Raw genomic sequence first — 22,845 nt, 5'->3', positions numbered from 1 at the left:
CTATTTAACGTACATAATGACCTCATAACTGCTTGGTTCCCTCATACTTTTTTGTTGACGCTTTCCACTGAAAGCCTTGAATCCGAAAGGGAAGCCTTTACTGGCAAGATTCGAACCAAGTATGTGGCAAAGGAGCCCGTGGTAGGTTAAAGGCAGCGGCATTCTGTATACTGTGTTAGTTCGAACCCGTAAGGAAAATAAAGAGCTTTTGTATTTATTCTTCTGAATCCAAGCCTTTCAGTGGGAATTATATACTAAAAAGTATGGGAAATTCGAAACAGTAGTATGTTGTTGTGTGTGCATGAATTTAATTACCGCATCATACTCAGCACTCAGGAAGGACAATTTTTTTTATGCATTTGTGCTGTAAATAAAAGTTGTCGCCCATAACATTTAAATAAGGCCATTCTAACTACATATTTATTTTCCGGTTTCAGTCAAATTTACAGTTTACTTATCTAACATGAAAATGTAAAAGTATAGATCTCATTGGTAATAATTTTGTACAGCTACATGTTAAAACATACCCTTTTAACTTCATAAACTGTTATAAGAGGCTTATTTCTCCAAGAATTATAAGTACTGGTAATTATGTGAAGTATTCATAATATTTACGCATAGATTCCTGGATAAAACTTGCTATTGGGTCACACCTTAATTTGTCATGTTGTTTGAGGAGCCATCGCCTCCTATCTCAGATGTGTCCGATGCCTTTCGGTATTCGGGAATGTCCGGGAGATAATTGGTATCGAATATTTAGAGTGCGTGAGATTCATTCGTCCCCTTTCATCGATTTTATCTCGTGCTTTCACTTCATTCCGGGCCTCATTTTGCTTGTTATTTAAGGCAGGAGTTTGTTGTTATTTGTATCTTGAGCCTGATGTGCTTGCATGTTTATTTTGAGATATGCACGTTCACATATATTAAGTAAATACCAAAGAAATATGCATTTCATTATTATAAATATTATTAATCGGGTTTTACAAATGAATAAGTTACTACAATAGAAATCTTATGTTATGGAAAATTTCATGTAAGTTCACATTGAATCCTTGATTTTTTTTTATTTTATTTTCAAATTAAGTTACTGGAATTTATTTTTTTTGCAGAGGTGAACATTTGTAATTTATTTTCATTTTTTCTTAGCCTCTTATAGTCGGCTTGTATAATACATGAACGCTGATTTACTTGTGAAGGCCATTCTCATTAGGATCTTTAAATTTATTTGGGTCGAGTTAAAATAAATTTTCTCACAGTCATATATGATGGTGACAATACATCTCAGTCATATCGTCACGGCGCCAGCAAGGGCAGGGAAAGAGCCCAGAGGAACCTGGACAGGCGTCGCAGAGCGCGAGATCTTATTCCGTAGGTGATGAGTAAGTGTCCAGGGGAGTATGGGCACGGCCCTGCGATGTGTCGTCCCCATCCTCTCTCTCTCTCTCTCTCTCTCTCTCTCTCTCTCTCTCTCTCTCTCTCTCTAAGCTCAACCAGCACCTCCTCATTCCTGAGGGACCGCCTTATCCAGAACAAAGGCCAAGCCTTCCCTTTATGCGCGTGGAACTTCCCTTGCTTGGTATTCCTGCGGCCGACCCCGTTTCAGCGCCCCCGGGGGAAATCGAAAGGCCTTCGAGGACCACCTCGTCACTTCGGAGTTGCAATGCAGATGTTGGCCTTCCTCGAGTTCGTCTTGGAAACGGGAAAGCGGACACGCCAACGGCGGTGTCGAGTTCCTGGGGCGTGTTGCCGCCACCTGGAAGCGAGACATTTCAGGTAAAACGGGGTGACAAGCTGAGCATTTTTAACAAAAATCCCTCACCCTCTCTCTCTCCATCTCTCCTTCCCTGTCTCCCCCTTCTTATACAGACCACGACTTCCCCCATCCCAGGACCCTTCCAGCACGGTTTTCTGGAGAACTAAAAAGAGCTGGTAAGGGTTGCCGCGTTTTCACTTTTGATCAGAACTTGAAATGAAATTCAAGGAAAGGTAATGATTATCATTCTGCACAGCTATAAAAATTTTTTTTTTTTCAGAGGCAGGTCGTATTTATGAAGACATTTTGCACTGTTAATTAAAGCAGTTGGAAATCACAGATTTAAATGAGTAATTGGTGTCAGTCTTTTTAACTGGTGGTCACACGGGCCTTTGGCAGCTCTTCTATCCCCCTACTTTTTTTTTTCTTTTCTTGTCCTTTCTGTTGGTTCGAGGCATTGCCAGTATTTACTCGAGTAACGGATTTACATATCATGTTTACATACGGTGACACTGCTGTAATAAACGGTAGTATGGGACTGTTAAAACGGTCACTGTGAGAATGCCTGAATTATAGTTTTCGTTAAATAACTCATGAAATCTTATTCATTTATTTTGGCTAAAGCAAGCCTACTCCTATCTAGATTAATTTCTGTGCAGTGCTAATTAAATTTAGAATTACGACGACGTTTTCCTTCAGAGGACATTCCCAAGATGCGTCCATTTCCGTTTTAACGGATAAGGATGAGGAAAGGAAGAAATCGGTAAAAATAAAAAAAAATGAAAAAAAAAACAGTAAGGGAAAAGGGGACCATTCCTACCGAGATGCGAAATATCAAGATATGCAGACACTGTGGTAACAGTAGGCCTATACACTTAACAGTAGACCTTTACCGCCTCTTCCTCGATGACATGATATGCTTATCTACTTTCGGCAAAGCATTTCAATGAAAAGAAATCTGAGAACTTATCCGAATGCCAATGAAGGGAAATTTAAGAACACATTCAGTCAGATTTGCTTCTGGGCTGCAGTACAAATGAATGACATATTTTATAGCCCCTCAAGAGGCATTCACAGGGATAAAACATGAAAGAGTATATGAAATTCCACGGGATTATGTATAAACAAAATTCCCATTAAACTTGAGACTCTTTAAATCGTTTACGCTTTGCGTCTCAATATGTTTCGACATTATTGACATTATTGACAGTAAAACTAAAAAAACTTGCTTGAAATTAGCTCTTGTCACAGATACTCGTAACTGTTAATAAATTCTAGGCCACTCTAAATGCCACACCGTTGAAATTATTCTAAATACAACAATGATAAACGGCACTATTATAGTACAACTAATGCATATGGCTACCTTGTACATTACATCTACATTAATTTTTCCAATACAACCTCGAACTTTCCTATTATTTTCTTAAATCACTTCATTATTATTCAGAGCTTTGGTTATGGTAGTTTGCTTTTCAAACGTGTTCACCTTATTACAGCAACTCTTGGGAATACTTGGCATTAATTCTTAGACATTAGATCCAGGTATCATTCTTTCGATTCTCGTTAAAATTTTGCTCTTTCCCAACCTTGCTGCTGTACACTACAGGTTGTTAACTACCAGTATTTAATTCGTTGCTAAGGTCAAGAGAGGCACATTGGGATTTCATAGAAAGTTCCCATATTGTCTTCGATCGGTACTCGGACTCCGGTACCTCGCTGATGAGGTAAGCAACATACTACCGCATTACGTTGAAAAGACTTAAATTTGTGGCACCGAATTCACATCAGTCAAACTAAGCAAAAGCACTTCCGTTAATCCAAGATTGATGAAAAGATTTCACCATAATTTAAGATCACGTTGTCAGCTACAGCCATGGGTCTTCATTTAACAACTCATAATAGAATCCGCTGTAATTGCTCGATAGGTGGACCTCCTCTCGATGAAGGAAGAAGAGGACACACAAAGCACAGAACGAAAAGTTTTTCCTCCGAAGGGGGGGGGGGGATAAACGAAAAGATGAAGAATAATGGAAGTCTACGATAGACCTTCCATGAATCTCTCTCTGTTCGCATTTCCCTAGCAAAACATACGAGTAATTGGATATTTCACAATCCGATATACTTAAATAATAGCGTTTTACAGAGAAAAGCTGGTGAATCACATATGTCAAAGCAATTCTGATTTATTCATAAACGAAATAGTTTATAAATGTTTTGTTGCTGAAAAGATTATGTTTATTAAAATTGTGTAATTTTTTGTTATATACTGTATATTTTCAAAAACTCAAGTACATAATACTGAATTCGAAAACGTCATGAACAGTGGTAATGAAGAGTGTCAAAATAATATGTAAGCCAGTGTCCTATTTCTTGAATAGAGGGTGATAATCTGTAATTAAGATGCACTCTTGTAATAAAAGAGGAAATCTTACAATATTCCAGAGGATAATGATTTTTGTCCATGAAATTACGCCAGGTTTATCCCGAAAAAGTCTATGGGGATCTCTCGCCAATACAGTATTAAGGAAGAGTAATTTCGTTACTGTATAGTGATTCATCGAAATTTTATTATTATTATTATTATTATTATTATTATTATTATTATTATTATTATTGAGACACTGCAAATGTTCATAGCGGAAGAAGAGACTTACAGGACATTATTTCACGAAACAATGAAAAAAAGAACAGAATATTATAGATGAAAATAAACGAGAGAAAAATTTTCGTGACACTTATCCTCTGATCTTTTGTTTCCAAAATATCTTACAATTTCGAGCACTTCCTACCCATCTGTGGACTAAATAATCACTCACCATTACCATTAATTTACGAAAAATCGAATCTTCTGCCAGGAATGATGTACACTAAAAAGTTAACTAACAATTAAGGTGAAAGTCAACATTTGTTAAAGATACATTCACTTTCATATCACTTCTTACTCCAGTTTCACAAACTTTCATTTTTTCTCTGAATTTCCTGACAAGTTAGAGGAAATCAAGTCATTTATTATTGAGATGAAGAACAGTAAAAATTAACGAACGCAAAGTATCCAAGAACGTTGATTTCAAGTTGTTTCCTGAATCCCATATTTAGAAAAGAGCTTTTTTCTTTTACCTGAACTACAAACTTTCCTTAGTATTAAACAATATTATAAAAACACAAGAATCTCATGCGCTTTATTTTTGTGACAAAACAACATTCAAATAAAAATTATAAGAATTTATATTTTCTCTGTAGTAATATATATATTATGTGGCCCAATGCTGACAGTTTTATAACAATACCATGACTGGCAGGGAATGAAGTGGCAAATATTAGAACTATCTCATTTATTTGAACTAAAATGTTAATATAACCATATTCCTTTAAGAAGGAACTCCATCATGATTTAAGGCTAAATAGTAATATGAAGACTACAGCCTTTTTAATGTTGAACAATTCCTGACCTTCAGGCTTTTCTATTGTTTGACAATAATGGTTTAAAATTTCCATTTACCATAATACTCTATCATTACATCAGTAATCTGTGCATTCTTTGTAATTTTCTTTACATTTGCATTCATGAGTAGTTTTACTAGTTTCCACTATATATATATATATATATATATATATATATATATATATATATATATATATATATATATATATATATATATATATATATATATATATATATATATATATATATATATATATATATATATATATATATATATATATGCACATTTGTCTTAGTCCTGTAGGTGCAGATTCATTATTTTATATTTCATTTATATTTTACTTTCTTCACACTTTTGTTAATGAGATTCTAATAAGGTAGCCTTGCGCCTTACTGCCTAATTTCGCGTAGGAAAGCCATTATTAGGAAACTAGTTGGTCATTTACAACATCACTTGCTTTTTGTTACTCTGCAGTGTTGCCAAAAGACCTAAAATCAAAGTAATACTATAATATTACCATAATGTATTTTGTAAACAGGTTACAAGATTTTGCCTGACATGAAAGTAATTGGGCATGAAATTATTACTGTAATTAAAGGTTTCTGCTCACACTTTACTTTCTTGTACATCTGTTTTTATAACTTGCAGTTTTTTTTTTATTCCTTAAGAAGAAAATATATTTGAGTATAAATAGGCTACAGTAGCTATTAAAACCCTTTCCAGATGCTCTGGGGAAAAATAAGTTTCAAAAATTTAGCTTCAGCAGGTCATACTGAGTACAGTACTAAAGATATACTGTCAGGAAATTACTATACTGTACTGTAATTTAGTGTATAAATTGTGTAATTAAATTTGGGGAATAAAGCATGCACATGTAAAAGATTGATGGAGTGAGAAACTTCACAATAAAATTTTAATGATAATACAGTACAATTTGATATTTTACAGAAACAATTATAAAATACAGCACCTGTATAACCCTATTTTACAACCTCCCCACTACTCTTTAAAATAATTAAACCTAAAGCAGGTTACTTTTGTAATATCTACTGTTGAATGCTCATATACAGTACAGTACTGCACCTAACAGGCCTAATCATATTTCATATATATGAGTGCAGAGGCAACAATGAACCCATTCCTTTCTTTCTCTAAAATGTAAATACTATATATATTTCCTTTCAGTTGAGAAAAAAATTCTCTATGTAAAATTTGTTTATTTCCAGTTACCTAAGTCAGCTATGGAATACAATATTATCTGATGATCACTTTGGTATCAATATGTACAAGGGTATCATGTTCCTGTCAACACTACACCATTTTATATTTTACAGTGAGAACTAAGATACTTTCAACCAAATTCAAATATAACCCATTCATGCAAGTGAGGAATGGCATTTAAGGGACTTGCTCCCAAAATTTCATAGCAAGCCCGTCTGTCAGACACTTGAAAGTTGGAAAATCTTAGACAGTAGAGGCTGAGGATATCATCAAATGTTTTAGGGACTGGTTAAGAGTGTGTGCTTAATCAAATTTTACTTACACATATATGTCATCATCCAATATCAGTTTGAATTTTATGCCATAGTGAAAATGGTCTTAATTCACAAGTGTGCTACACAAATATTCACTGACATTTACTCATGCCATGCTGAAAATGGTCTTAATTCACAAATACAGTATACAAAAATCTCACTACAATCACTGTGTATGTAATGCAGTAATACATTATTACTGTACAGTGCTTTCAGTCAACTCCACAAAGCTGCCAATATACATGGTACGGTAACTTATATTTACAGACAGCTTAAACTGTATATAACAAATTTTGTCACTGTATCCTGTAGAATATAGCTCATTTATATTATTAATTTCTCTGAGACATTTGCTTTGCCAAGATTTTGAAGTTATACTTTCCACTATACTGTATATGCTGTATTAGATTTTAAATGTTCTTGTAACATTTTTACTGCCTTTATTAGGGAGAAAAGTTTGGAGATCCATTGAAGTGCTAATACTACCTGAAAATTGCACTTTAAATGTCAGTCTACATTTAATATTAGCCATGTCTCAATCACAAAACACATGCATTTTCTGGGACATTTATTTTTACAGCTAGGGTAATTCTACAGTTTGTGATGTGCAGTGCATTTAAAATATATTTTACTGTGCATTTTATTTTCAGTGCTATACATGGATTAGTTGAAAAAAATGTTAGTACATCAAGTAGCATGTACCAAATTTAGGTCATTTCTGTGCTTATATCTCAAAGGAATAGGTTAAGAATAATTGAAGAGTCCTACTGTGTTTACCATCTAGTTAACTGAGGGAAAGGTCAGCGGGGACCTTTTGAGGGACAAAAGGGGGTAACCATCCCTGAAATGAACTGACACAAAGTTAAATGTTTTCTAATGATATCAAAGACATGAACCTGATACAGTAGATTCTGTTTCTCAACTCCCCTAAAGTAGGAGGAGTCAGGTAAATGGGTGGAGCTTCATGTGCATTAGGGGTGGAGAAAGGGGTTGGACTACAACCACCAAGGGGAAGGGAAATACTGAGAAGGGAGACTTGAAAGGAGATGGAAGGAGAGATAGAATACTATCAGTAGAAAGAAACAATAAATTTGAAATATGCATAATCACCTAATAATGAAAATTAATGTATAAAAATCACATCATATTTAAGATATATTTATCCCTTGTAGAAAAACAAAGACAATTGTACGGCCATACACCTCTGATGCATCTAATCATTTACAATATATTTAAAAATTTCATTCCAACCAACAATTTAAAAGAAGAATTATGGTATAAAAGCCTATATGGAAAGATATGCTGTACTTGGAAAAATTAAAGGGGTTGGGGTAACAGCAGCTGTGGACTAAACCCCTTTTTTTGTCTCGCCTTTTATTGGCATGAGGGGGGATAAAGTTGTGCCAATAGGGTTAGTTTCTCATTGTTGTTTGGTGGAAATGGTTCACCTCAGTTTATGCATCAAAACACTGGGAGAATATTCATACTGTACTAGTAATACAGTAAATATAATGATAATAAAGACCAGTCATTCAAAGTTCAGTTTAACTACACATTTATGTTTTATATTTGTTCAGCTTTTTTCCAACAAAAATTATGATCTCTTCTACTCTTTTAATATGGACATCTAGATCATGTGAATTTTTTGAGTCCAATTTTTTGCCATTCATTATGAACAGAACATAAGTAAACAATATAATGTGAGAATGTATTGTGATTTTTATTCTTTTTCAATCTTCCTTTCCTTGCTTGTCATTTTTTTAAATTGAAATGGCAGGTTTCAGTTCAAGTCTACTCCTCTGTACTCATTCACTCTTGAACATTTCAGTTTATATTCTAAATGTTTGTGTCAGTTGCTCTTTGAAATTATATAATATTGCTTACAAATAAAAAAAATAACAATAGTGATGTTAGAGAGCTGTGGTTAATGGTAAAAAAAAAAAAAAAATTTCATTCAACATTTATTGAAAGAATTTATACATCACACATGTATAAAATCACAGTAAATACAGAAATCTACTAAAAAATATAGCATTCACAGACATTGTACTGTGTCTTGACTTGTCCTTCTATTCAAATCCTTTCCTTAGTATGTAGATAATAGCACCATATAAAACATAAGGTGTATTTTTTCATAATGTATTGTACAGTATATCGAATTGCACTTTCGTTTCCAAGATTTTAAATGCCAATACCTGTATATGTGATAAAAGCCTTAGAATCTTGTGATAACTGTAAAAGTATATAAATCAGTTCACTTAGAACCAACAACTGTCAGACATCTATGATTGTTATGTTTGTTATTGTTTGTAGGTGTTTTCAAGCATTTAAAATGACAATGAAAAGATAAACAGACCATAAACACAGACATACAGTAAATATCATCTAGTGCTCAGCACATAAGTTATATTTAAAGTAGTACTACTAGCAGCCATCAATTTTTTAGTGGTCTCCATAGAAACAATGTTTTTAATTTATTAATTTTAATCATAATATTTTGATATCTGACATCATTATTAAAATTCAAGAAAGCTAAAATATTTTGAAATGACCTTTTTAGAAAAAGTTACCCATACTGAATTATTTAATGGCATTTAAGATGATTCATCATGATATAACATGTTCACGTAATTAATTGCATGATGGCAAAAATGATAATAAAACTTGAAAAAATGTTCAGTTCAAAATTACTGGTACATCGTTGAAAAAACTCTACATGTAAAAAAAAATGCTAAGGACATCACTGATAACTTACAATCTTTTTTCTGATATAGTAGCAATTGTTTACTGTTTACTTTTCATTACTTTAAACTCAAAAAGTCTTACCTGTGATGCATCCTTTCATGTGGCCTCACTTTAACCTAAGCTTGAGTCATGCCCCACCTGCCCACCCCATGCCCCCTCCCTAAGGGTACCTGCCCCTTTGCTGCCTGGGTTTCAATGGGTTGGGCTGTGGTCATTCATCCCTGGAAGCAGAGGGAAGGGTGAGAGATTAAATATAAAAAAAAATACCAGCCAGGGCATCACATAACATAAAAAACTGCCAGCAATCATTCAAAGAGTTGACAGCACGTGCTGAACCCCTTTCACGGGATCTAGTCTCAATAGGTCCCTGCTTTCATTGGGTGGTGGGTGAAAGGGGTGCAGACCAAAGGATTTAAGCCACCCTAGATTTTTTTATATAAGTAAACCTATTTTTTCATAATATAGGGGTATGTGCCGACAAGCTCCCTACACAGGGAACGTGCGGCTTTTTTGTCATGGATTTGAGATCGATCGACGCAGAGAGGGAAATGAAGCTGCGTGCGCCAGACACTAGCTATAGCTCGGTGGAACTACACCGGACACCCTAGTTGACTCTCAGTAGCCTGGATATAAGGAGGTCTGCAATATGCTCCTCATATAAAATGTGATTTTACTGTTTGTGAAGTGCAGTGCTTTAAAAACATATTTTCTTGTGCATTTTATATTCAGAAATACAATGTATGAAAGAAAAACAAGAGTGTATTTTAAAAAAGCTTCAATTTCATTTATATCCATGATATGAAATATCAGCCATTAATACATGTAAATATTATTTTCAGAAGGAAAAAATATAAGAGAAAAATATGTATTTCTGAAAATCAAAATACGTTCGGTGTTCCCTCATGTGTAAACATAACAGAAGAAACAGGTGCATATGGATGTGATGTCAACAGGTGTATTTTAAAGTGAGATGGTGTACAGGTGCAGCCCTATACATGACGTCCTTTACAAGATTTTGGTGTTTCAATGGTGATGTTTTGGTTTATCATTATTGACCATTTCATAATGTTTTAATTTGACTTATTTTTTACTGGAATTTCATGACAGCTTGGTAGTTCCCAAAGAGTACTACAAAAATGTGACTGTGAAAAGGTATTGTGTAATCATATATACTATATGATGCAACAAAGATTAACAAGAAAAAGTAATAACAAAATGCAATATCTTTCTTCATTAGCTGCAGGTGATATTGTGACGTGTTTGCCATAAGAAATGATTCTGTATTCAAATAAAAAAGTTGTGCATCAGTATGTCTCATATTTAATGTTTGTGTTATGAAAATTAATTAGGCTGCAATCATTTATTTTTGTTATGATACCAAATTACTTATCAGATATGCTGCTACAGTGACTATCTGATATTAACCCCTTATTAGACATTATTACAATATACTGTAGTTACTGCAATGTTGCCATCCAATATGTGCAATGTGAATTCATATTTTATTCAAGTGAGCTTTAGGGCTTAACTGAAAATACCTGAAATGAAAGTTTCTTAATAAGTTACAAGATATATGAAACTAATATTTTTCCCATGTCTGTTATACAAACAATAAGTAAGTGTTAGCTTAAAATATTGTGTATAAAACAACTGACTGCTGTTCATGTATACTAATTGTATAAGCATGTGTTATTTATATAAAACAATGCATGACAGTGTTTTTTTACTCTCCCCATGTTTACAATGTACTTGATATATAGATACTATTACAGTATTTACAACAATTTTTGAAGATAAAAACTACATAGTCAGGGATAAGTCTTCATTTACTTCCATAATCTGGTCACATAGTTAGAATAACCTTTTAAGAAAATACTATTTTTCATGACAGGCCAATTACAATGTATCATGATGATATTTATTACTATTAGCATAAATTCTCAATTCTAAACTACAGTATTGTATAATGTACAACCCAATTACTGTGTAACAAGATTTTTCCATAACTGATAAAAATATAACGAGTACAAATAAGATACATTATGGATATTAAATTGCACTGAAGGTCAAGCATGTACTGAATTAAAGTTGCTGTAATTGTATACATCTGAGTTATTCATTCACAGCACCAACCTATCGTTTAAAGTATGTGTCGGAGGGCATTTTTGTTCCTTCTAGTTAAGACTCAATCTTAGGCATATTTTACCAGTTTTTAAACACAAAGACACGGAATATAAAAATTAAATACAGTAATGTACCTTGTAGAAGAAAGAACCATAACTACAAGTTAGTAAAGAACAAATAACGCTCTGATGTCATGAAAACCAGTACATGTGTTCTTTGTTGTAAAGTAATAATAATTAGGTTAGTTATATGCTCATACATATACAGTATAACCTTACAATGAAATTACATAGATTTCTTGAATATTCAGAACAAAATGCCCCAATTTCTATAATGAGCACTTTAAATGAAATTGCATTATTATAGCTCCATGCAAATGTTTAATATAACAAAGTTTTCCTTTCAGCTTTAAATATCCAAGAACAACACTAAAATGAATTACTGTGTAAGCCCTTAAAATCTTGACTGTTAATACTGTATTGTACTATGTCTAATCAATGATTACTTCAAGTTTTTTTTTTTTTTTGAAGACAATCAACCACTGAGATTCATCCTTAGGTATCCCTAGGTGTTTTTATTAATACCTGTAAAGGTACATGTAAGCATAAAATCTAATTACACTACTCAATGAATGACATGAAACTTGTAGTCTAAGTCTCCCTTTAATTAATTAAAAAAACTTCATGCGTTTCTATTCGTATTGTTAACGTATCATGCAATATATAACTTCAAAGCTCTTTGTACCGAAAATTACTCCAGTACTCTTTTACATTTAGCAAGTTTCAAAGCACATGAATGAACTTTATTATCTTCCTCCCATAAGAAATATGAAGAATCTCCACAAATACAGTTCTCCATGGTAATTTTAATTAGGTCCCAATCAATAACAAAAATTTGTTTCATCTTATTGTCAATTGCTCTATAACACCAAAGTAATTTTAATTAGGTTAAAGTACTAGAGTCAAAATTCAATCAAGTAACAAAAATTTGTTTCATCTTATTGTACTTGAATCTTGGATCTGAAACTGTCTCATTCACTGTATTCTAATCAGCAACTCCAAATCCAGCAAAACAAAATGCTTGAAACATAAAAAGAAATAGATAGTTGACTATCAAGAAAAGTAAAGGTACATGGGTTACAAAATTTTTACAGCTTTTGTAAATGATTACCTTAGATATCAATATAATCTGCAACACAAAAGTTTAAAACATTTTCATCAGTACAATATATACTATGTATACAAGCAAATACTTATAAGCTATAGGCAAAGAAGTGCCAAAAGAAAAAAAGGACAAAAAATGGCTCATGGCATTTCTCAATTAGATTACAACCTTATATTATTCTAAATGAAAAAGTCCATTTTTCACTGAATATGGTATTTCCTAGGATGAAGTAACAGGTCAAGTTAATACTATCTACATGAAGATCAAACAGAAATGTACAATAAAAATTCCTTAGACTGGTGCACATGATAATAATAAATATTTGTAACCCCTGACTCCTTTTGCTCTCTTCATTAGTTTCAATTCTAACATGACTGACAAAACACTCCAGCTGTAACTCAGCTACAGTACCAAATACAGAAATAAAAAAATTAATGTCAACTGACTTTTCTCCTGAGATGACAACCTTCCTCTAAAGTAGGTACAGATTTACAAGACTCAACAAATGCACTTGCCAAAAAGTCCCCTAATTTAAAGTTGCAAAAATTACTTATCAAAAAAGCTGAATCTTATAAGAAACCTAACACAAAAAATCACAGTCAAGCATGTACAGGATGCTGCCTACAGTGTTTCTTTGTGTGCTCAACTGTGCGCTGTACTAAAGTTACTGTATTCTAACTTTCACTTTTTAATGTTACCATTTGTTTCCTCCCACCAGGGTTTCTAAGCTTCATCTGAATATGACAAAATTACTTCTCATTTAAAAACAAATCCTTCATAACAGCCATAAAAGTTTCATACCTGGATGATGAGGTGAATAAATTACCCTACAATAGTAATATTAGAACTAAGTCAAGTACATTTCAAGGGGCCTTGCAAGAGTAATAAAGATGTAACCTTTTACAGGCCAAGTAAAAGCACACAAACACTTATAACTAGCAGAATGAGAAACTCCATATAGCCAGAAAAGAATGAGAAACTCCATACAGTATAGGAAGAAAAGAAATTTTTTGCTAAAGCTCTTTCATCCCATGACCTATTTAAATATGAGTAAAATTCAGTAGGAAATTTAATTTGTCTTACCTAGCAATATTAATGTAGAACTTTATATCTTCATACTTGCAAAACTGTTCAATTTTGAACAGTTCTTCAACATTTGAGATCACTATCTGAAAGAGAAATTTTACACATTACAACTCATCGTCTTTTAATATTTTTATTGTAGAGTCCTACTACCTATGTAAATTATACAGCCATTGTATATTTAATATTCTTCACTTTCAGTCATTCTATATACTGAAAGGTGAATAGGGGTATGCAAGTGGTTTGCTAATTTAGTGACACTAGAAAAAACAAAATGAGAATGAGATAAGATTTCAGTTATAACTAAGAATAACAGAGCAAGATGCTAAGTGATATTTATATGAGAGAGAGAGAGAGAGAGAGAGAGAGAGAGAGAGAGAGAGAGAGAGAGAGAGAGAGAGAGAGAGAGAGAGAGAGAGAGAGAAGCTTTTCAACAAGAGACTACACTTTTATTCACATGATAAGATATAGTGTTTACAATATAATAAGCCAAATTTGCCATGCTAGTTTAATACATTAGTACTGTCAGAAACACTTATAGCTTAATAACCAGATTCTGAAAGCATCATCAGTTTCAGAGTCTAATTGCTTTAATAAAACATACCAAAATTAGTGTTCCAAGTGTATGGTATAACTTTTCTGTCATATTTTTGGGGGTTCAAGATGAAAACAAATCAAGGATTACATTGAAATGAGATTATAAAACACATACAAGAATATCGTTATAGGGTAGCTCTTTTCAATTATATAATTGCTTGTTTGGCATAACATGGTAAAAAGTCATTTTAATGGCAGTAATTTCACTAACCAAAAGAACATGCTCTTGAGTAAAGTAAGTTTTAGCAAATATACTAAGTTTCAGAAGAGGAAAATTGACAGAAACTATTTATCTATATTAAGCCAGCCTTGTACTGGCATGGGCTCTTGCTCTTCAGCTGCCTGTAAGACAGAAACTAATGTAATATTTTATCTATTACAAAGTACTCTGAGACCACTAGATTATATTTCTAGACTTACATGGAAAGTGTAAACTTATGCAAGATCAATTTAAAGAAGTCTGACAGCTATCCAGTACATGGAAGATGAAAGGATGAAGACTAAGAGGAATAGAAAAAAAGTAATAAAAAAAAGATGGGAACTAAAGGGATTCTACTTAGGACCTGTAGTACAATCTGCAATGATGCATAAGGCATGTTGCAAATGGTACCTCTGTAAGGGATGAACACCACATGATCTTGATGTCTAGCACAACTACTGTAATGTACTTTTTATCGTAGAAGGTTACATTATTACGTCACTTCAAATTTAATTTTTCTTCTTCAAAGAATATCACTAATTTTATGTATATTTTATCCTCTTTCAGCTGTCATTAATGTTACACTATTATATAACACTAGAATATTATCATCACTTATCTTTTTCAGTACTATGCATAAAACAAATCTGTACAGAATTAGTTTATTTTTACTGCAATTAAGGTTTTGTATTTTAACTTTTTAACAAATCAACAAAATATATCTCACAGTATAAATAATCAAACTTGAAAATGGAAAGAATAAATTGTATAGGAAATGAGAGCAATGGATAGTACTACAGTATATGATGATAGTCATGATGATCAACCTGTACAAGGTTCCTACATATGTGTCAGGATATCAGACTTTTGGGGATTTGGGGTATCAATTAGCAAAAAATTGCCAGCTTACAAAGTTTCCAAGCCTACTGCAGATTAGTCCTTGTTGGCACAAGATTACAAGAGAAAATACCCTTTAGCCAGAATTTCTGTAGTGTAATAGTAAATTTAATTTTTTGATATACAATATAGTTAAATGCACTTAGGTACAGTAAAAACAAATGAAGGGTGCCATTGATTTATCCCAGGATGCATGATGTTATCACAATTCATGCATTGTTTTACAGGAACAAAGGAAATGCAAAAAATATAAAGTATGCTGTATGTTATAAAACAAGGAGAAATCATGATCACAGCACAACCATAATACTGTAGATAAGTAGGTAGGTACAAGGCAAAGGAGATACTAGGGATAAACAGTTATCATGAGGGACAAAAAAAAAAAAAAAAAAAAAAAAATTTCTAGCAAGAAGACCCTCTCATACCCCCTCACTCAAAGCACCTTGATAAAACCGGTAACATAGCATTTCCTCTCAGCTTGCCTTGTAAATGCAATGTAAAATAGTATAGAACAGTAATTAAATTTGGGAAATTTGGTACTGTATAGTATATGTACTATACAACACTCCCTGACAGCAGATTCAGACACTGTCTATTACCTACTACATTACAGCGTTGAAGGGGTTGGTATTGGAAAGTGTTATGTTGTAGGAAAACCAAGTAGTATCATATTGTTGTAAAGCTTTAGTGTTTAAAAATAAGAAAAATTGTAAAATGTAAAAACAATCTGTAACAGTGGGTAAATTTTTACAATATTATTAAAAACCTGAATCTTGTGACATTCATAAAAGATTTCACCATACAATATTTTGTATTCTAATACATTTGTTCTTTTCTTAGTTATTGTAAAAAGTATTGTAAATCATCATCCCTTCAAGTGATTAATTCTAAGTTACCATGTCCTGACCTACAGCAGAATTTATGCAATCTGATTAATTTTCTTTCCTTTAATTTTTTTTTTTCCTGAATAGCATTTGTATAGCCTATTTGTTGATTACAAATAACTTCATTGCCTTCTCAATTAGCCATCAGGAGGAAAGAATGGATACCTATCAGTGCTGACATTCTCTTTGCTTTCCTGACTTTTTATTATGCATGTTTTTGTTTGTCAATTTGTAGTTATTATTATTGTTCTTTGTCATTTTGTTCTCCATTTTTTATTTTTCCACATATGGGCATTACATTCTGTGGATTATGCCATTCCATTCAAACATTTACATATTTTAAATACTGTAATAATAATAACTATACCCTAGAGTGCAATAACAAGAGTATTACATTTTTACTGTATACAGAATGAGTAAATTATAAAATTGTAATGACTAAAGTATTGACAAACAAAAATAAAAAATAAATGTACTGTACTGTATTGGCCGCATACAGAATGAATAGCTTATTACTGCATGGGACACACTAAATTACTGTATCAGTACATTGGTAAAGCTTACTTCACTTGATTGGCAGGATGTGTTAACATGAAAACCACTTGGTGGGCTGTACAGTACTAGGTTTCAGTAGTGTGACAAGGATAAGTCAGTTAAAAGATTATGAGATGCTATAGAATAATAATTTATTAAAGAATTCATAAAATTCACCAGCTTTAAAGTACACTATCTTGTGTTGAACCATGCCATTTTGCAAATAAGATAAACGTATATTGTAAGAAAAATATCATACGTAAATGGTAACAGTAGAAAAGCTCTGGTAGGGTACTGTACTCTACTTGGGAATTACAGAAATCTTTGATCACACCAGCATTACTTGCCTAATTACCTACAACAAATGGTTAAGCAATCTGTAATACCTTTTATAAGTACAAAAGGGTATAATTCAGATTACAAAAGGCTGAGAGCGACTGCATTTCCAGGAATGCAAAAAAAGAAGAAAAAAGAAGGAAGAAATACAACCTCATTTGAAGCTGACATACTTTGTAGTGTACCTATAAAAGTAACCTTAGCTAACCAAATTTGAACCTTTAGCTAAGTTTGGACTTTGTTCCAGACCCAGCTTTCTGTAGCTTAGAAATGTACTCAACCCAAATTAGTAGGCTAACTGCTGATTCTATTTTTACCTAAGAAATAAGGGCAGTACAGTATTTTAGTTTCGGCCAGAATCAGACAATGTAAAATTGCACAATTTCAGTAGTATGATGCAAGTAACAAGTGTGTAACACAACATGATAGGTTAGATTAGGTTACAGACATTAGGATAAGGTGGTGACCTGTTCTATCTGTTTTATACAGAAATTGATGACACAAATTTTTTCATTTCTTGTTGAAGGTTAGTCCTAATTGGAACGAAAAAAAAAAAAAAATTGCCAAGTAAGGATAGTCATAGGTCTGTGCTCTACAACTAGTCCAACAGAAGCTAACATTGGATGGTAACGACATGAAATTACTATTTTAGTTATGGAATCTCTCTGTCTCTCATATATAAGGCAGAAAATGTACTGTATATGGAATATGGGACTGTGAGATCAAAAAGAGTATTGTAGATATGAAGTGACAATCAGAGGGACACACTCTAGCACATCCCTGTGCAAAACTTCCAACTGAACTGAAGGGAAGTAGAAGTGTACATGCCAGGCACTGGCAGCAACAATCAAAAGTTACAGATATATTAATTTAAGTATCTTGAACACTTCTGTTTCACTTTCATTTCAACTGTATTTTACTTTTATTTCATATTTTAGTAACTGAGCCCAACACTGAGGCAAATACTGTACTAAATAGGTTGAACATAGCATATCATACCTTGTAAATAAACTTAGTTCCATAGTGTAAATAATTTTCCTTCAAATTTAAGACATTTGTTACTATGCAAAAATTTCTGGCAATATCCATTTACTGAGACATAAAACTGTTCCTTTTATAAAATTATCCTTATTACTTTATTAAAATTGTAATGTCATATTTGAATAAAATAGTTCCTCAACTTAACAGATGCTTCTGAGGTCTGGCTTTTTGATAAGTAACAGCTGCCAAAACACATACCATAAACCTGTTACTTAATTTAAGAGATTTATCTGTAAAATGCATGATTAGTAATAACCATATGAAGAGGTAGATGGTCTGGTAAGTTGAGGGGCTGCTGCATTACTCGTCTCATTCATACCAAGAGGCATTTTTGTCTAGGATGTAACAAGTGACATCTCTGCACAGTTGCTTGTGCCATTTTGCATCATGTCTCCTATTAGGCTATATTCACTTTCCATTTATGGCATAATGTTGCTGATTTGTACTTGTTAGCAGTACAAGTATTTTATGTGCAGTGATGGCATCATGCTTCCAGAGGTTTCTTTGCAGTTTTGTGTTCACTTATTTTTTGTTGTGTCTGAAAACTTGTGATAGCCTATTTCTTTCCTTATAAGCAAATCTAAGAAATGCCATATTTCATGTTATGAACTGAATTGCTTCCTTGAGTTATTTCCAAGTTTTTAATAAAATCATAATTTCTGAACCAGTTGAATATAGTTTTTCTGGTTGCTTTAGATGTGACTGTAACAAATTTAATACTCATTTCCATAAAACATACATGGTTAATTATTATCATTTTCCCATGTCTGACAAAGATGGGAAATACCACTGAGAAACCACCCCTATAAGATCAGGTTAGATTGTGGGGTATAATGAGGGAGGCTACCAACACACACACACACACACACACACACACACACACACACACACACACACACACACACACACACACACACACACACACACACACGGGCTTAGGCAGGACCCAGCTTCTTGGGTTAGGTTTTATCTGTGATTTTCACTCAAAATAGAAAGAAAAAGCATTTCTTGTCATTAATAGGTATTGTCTATTGGGTGATTTTTTAAGTGTGGTTATTTAAATTTTAAGAATTAAATTAAAAACCATGAAAAAAATATTTCATCACTTTAATTATAGAAATCACAATGTAAGGCTTTTCTTAATTTTTACCTTTGACCAATGTCGAAAAATGTATAAAGCATTCTTTAACTTTATAATTAGATTTGCTAAGTGACAGACCCCACAGCCTAACCTGCTGTGGGCCAAGATTAGATGATAGACCTAGCCATGTATCAGCTGTGAGCAGATATGCCTATGTTAGCTTACTATGTTGCAATATGTCAGTAACCTATGGTTGATTACTCAGCTTTCTTTTTCTAATAAAAATGTATCGAACTGCACTTCATTACAGTAAGGTGGTCTAGCCTCGCAGTAGGCCTACTGAATAGAATCCTGACCCCTTATTTTGCATTCGCTCCAGGACTTGCTTGGGGAGGTGGGGAGGTGGGGTCCAAGGGGGAGGCAAAACCTTTCGGGCACGTTAGGGTATGGATTCTGAGGTTAGGTTAGGTTAAGGAAGGTCTGGTTAGGTAATAGCCCCTCTGAAATGCATGTTGCAGCATGCTTATTAGGCCTACAGTAGCCCTGACTCCTTACTCGGCACAGGCTACTATGGTTAATCTAACCCAGCTCGTGTGAGGTTAATTTTCCCGTTAATATTTTGGTAGAACTATATACAACACAGCGTTTAGGTGCTTAAATAACTCAAATAACATTACCAACTTCAGCATCCAGTGAACGTCATCGGCGGCTTGAGATTCATCTCTAGTGTTATTGTTTCACTGAAAGAAAACGGAGCCTTTCAGGCAAACTAAATCAAATGTTATTAGAAACAATTATAAATTTATAAAACATTATAGATCTTAAATTCATTATAGAAGCTGTTTTACATGAATAATTGTTAAATAAGTGGCTTCAGTGATGCACTTTCGATTTCGTGGAAACTTCAGTGATATAGGGTTGACAAGTTACATTACTAGCCTACATGATTAGACAACGAATTGTAGGCGAAAACAGTGTTCTGGTATATCTTTGGAATGTCATACGTACACTGCATCAAAACGCCATTATGTCATAAATGAAGAGGATTCCCAAATCCCAACACCGCATCTTGCAGATCTGAATACAGAGTTAAGTCGTTTACATCAGGATGATCAGGCTCAAGTTTTTAGATTTGAAAGCTTATTTTTTCTTTTGTTCTGTGTCATCTCTCTCTCTCTCTCTCTCTTGCAAAGCACAAACAAATGCTACAGTAGAAATCAGCCAAATAAGGGTTTTGTGTTTTGACAATCTTATTTTACTCTGTTCCTCTACCCTCACTCTTCAAATGTTGTTTCGGAACGTAGGCTACTGTAGCTGTACAGCCGGTCTCAGAAGTAGGTTTCTCAATTCATATTTTATCGCTATCTCTCTCTCGTATATCTTGCATTTCACACAAGGAATCACTAAATACACAAAATGAGTCTACTAGAGGTCGCAAGTACTGTACTCCCACAGACGAGAACAGCCTCGTAAGACCACTCTGTTACACTTGACAGGATTAGAGGGTGCACGAAAGGGTAAACGAAGTGAACAGAGCCAAAAACATAATCGTAGGGTTTCCCACATTATTGATATCCACGAAATAAATTCTAAATAAAGAACAAACCACGTTCCATTTTAGGATACAACATTTGGCTTTCCTAGTCAGAAGGATCTTATAGGATCGGCTCTGAGTTTGCTGGTTTTTGTCACATTGCCCCCGCCCAGCCCAACTCAAAAGAAGCTCTACACTGGCTCATTGCTTACATGTCATCTCCTGGGTTTGGCTATCATTTAGCTCTCGACACAGTTTGCTGGTGTTCTGAATAACAGTTTACAGACACTAGGGATTTAGGGGCGATATTTTATTTTGTAGGAAATAAAGGAAAATGCAAGTGTTTTATCATGAATAGCATCTCTTCCAGTGTTCGTGGCTTCATGTCATGTCATTTAGCACATTTCGATGCCCTACTTCGGGTGTTGTGACCATTTGACCGGTGCTCTCAAATCCTTGCACCAAGGCCATCAGTAGTCTTGCATTTGAATACCCTTGTTTCAGATTAAACTCAATCATATTTTCTTTTCATTATTTATATTTTAATTATTTGATATCTTTTCACCTTTGTTTATTGTTTTTATTATTACCTGCGTAAATCTAAATCTATTTATTTTTGTGTTTGTTTATGCTCAATAATTTTCCTTTTATCATTTCTCGCCTTGCATTCTATTCTGCGGAAGCTTGTCAGACGGTTAGGCTTGTTCCTTGCGAATTTTGCTCGTCGTGAATAATAATAGTAATAGCAATAATAATAAAAACAATAGTCATATGAATAAACACTTCTTGGAACTTTTTCTTTGGTTTCAGTAGACAGATAATAAGGATAATAATACCCCAAGACATCAGAAAAAGAATAAAATGGGCATCTGCATATATCACCAACTGCACCTCCACCTTCATTTGTGTAAAACAAACTCTGGATATGGATAATTATTGTCATCTTATGCAAAATAAGTACTTTGATTCGTATACGTTTAAGAAGCTGGTCATACCTCTCCGATTTGGATACTTGAATTGCATCAGATCATGTAGACTAAGAAACTCGTTGTTTACACCGAACGTACGTTACAGCAATAATTGAGTATTGATTGCATGTGATCAATGCATTGATTTTAGTGTCTGAATCGCCTCCCAGGAAATAAGTCTTTATTTCATTTCAACCTAATTATATATATATATATATATATATATATATATATATATATATATATATATATATATATATATATATGTATATATGTATATATATATAGATATATATATATATATATATATATATATATATATATGTATATATATATATATATATATATATATATATATATATATATATATATATATATATATATATATATATATATATATATAGATAGATAGATAGATTATTTTTTTGTTCGGACTTTTCTTGCACTGTAAGAAATGCTTATGATAAAATGTTTACATGACCGTAGCTTCAATTATGTATACCCTTCCATCTTGTTATTTGTTTATAAAGATGTTTTTGTGCGTTTCATAATATTACTTTTACTAAACACAGGTAACTTAACTTAGGTCCTCCAACTCTCTTTTCCTTAGTGATTAGACAGTTTTTGTCCTGTCTTTTCCATTTTCCTTTATATTCAATGCCTGAAACGTGTCACCAGCGTCGTTTTTTTTTTTTTTTTTTTTTTTTTGTTCTTACGTGGCTCACAGTATCCTCGCGATATTTTTGTAAGTCTGTGGTATGCAACCTGAAGTTCTTTGCGGTGTCTTTGTAAGTATGGATGCTTTCATATCAGGTGTTATTATCTTACTTTATGCTGCGTGCTTTCAACAATCACTACCGAGCACATATCTGTTTTTACCTCGTTTTTTACACTCGCCTGCCTTTCAAACAAACCAAACCTAAA

At 33.2% G+C, this 22,845-nt stretch overlaps 1 long non-coding RNA gene across 3 annotated transcripts; it reads right to left on the bottom strand.

Annotated features, from left to right (window-relative positions):
• Positions 1 to 406: 406 nt before the first annotated feature.
• Positions 407 to 21,132, bottom strand: LOC136850687 (uncharacterized). Of its 3 annotated transcripts, none has more exons than XR_010856687.1 (4): positions 20,097 to 21,132; positions 13,851 to 13,936; positions 9,561 to 9,700; positions 407 to 1,753 (listed from the first exon to the last, which is right to left on the bottom strand). It is a non-coding gene; the product is annotated as an uncharacterized lncRNA (long non-coding RNA). The 3 variants fall into 3 exon arrangements; XR_010856686.1 differs by lacking the exon at positions 407 to 1,753 and having other exon boundaries at positions 8,683 to 9,700; positions 20,097 to 20,159; positions 20,363 to 21,132; XR_010856685.1 differs by lacking the exon at positions 407 to 1,753 and having other exon boundaries at positions 8,683 to 9,700.
• Between the last annotated feature and the right edge of the window lie 1,713 nt (positions 21,133 to 22,845).

This window comes from Macrobrachium rosenbergii, chromosome 22, assembly GCF_040412425.1.
Source record: "Macrobrachium rosenbergii isolate ZJJX-2024 chromosome 22, ASM4041242v1, whole genome shotgun sequence".
NCBI lineage: Eukaryota > Metazoa > Arthropoda > Malacostraca > Decapoda > Palaemonidae > Macrobrachium > Macrobrachium rosenbergii.
The sequence above is the reverse complement of the archived record's forward strand: the minus strand, read 5'-3'. Positions and strand labels throughout refer to the sequence as shown.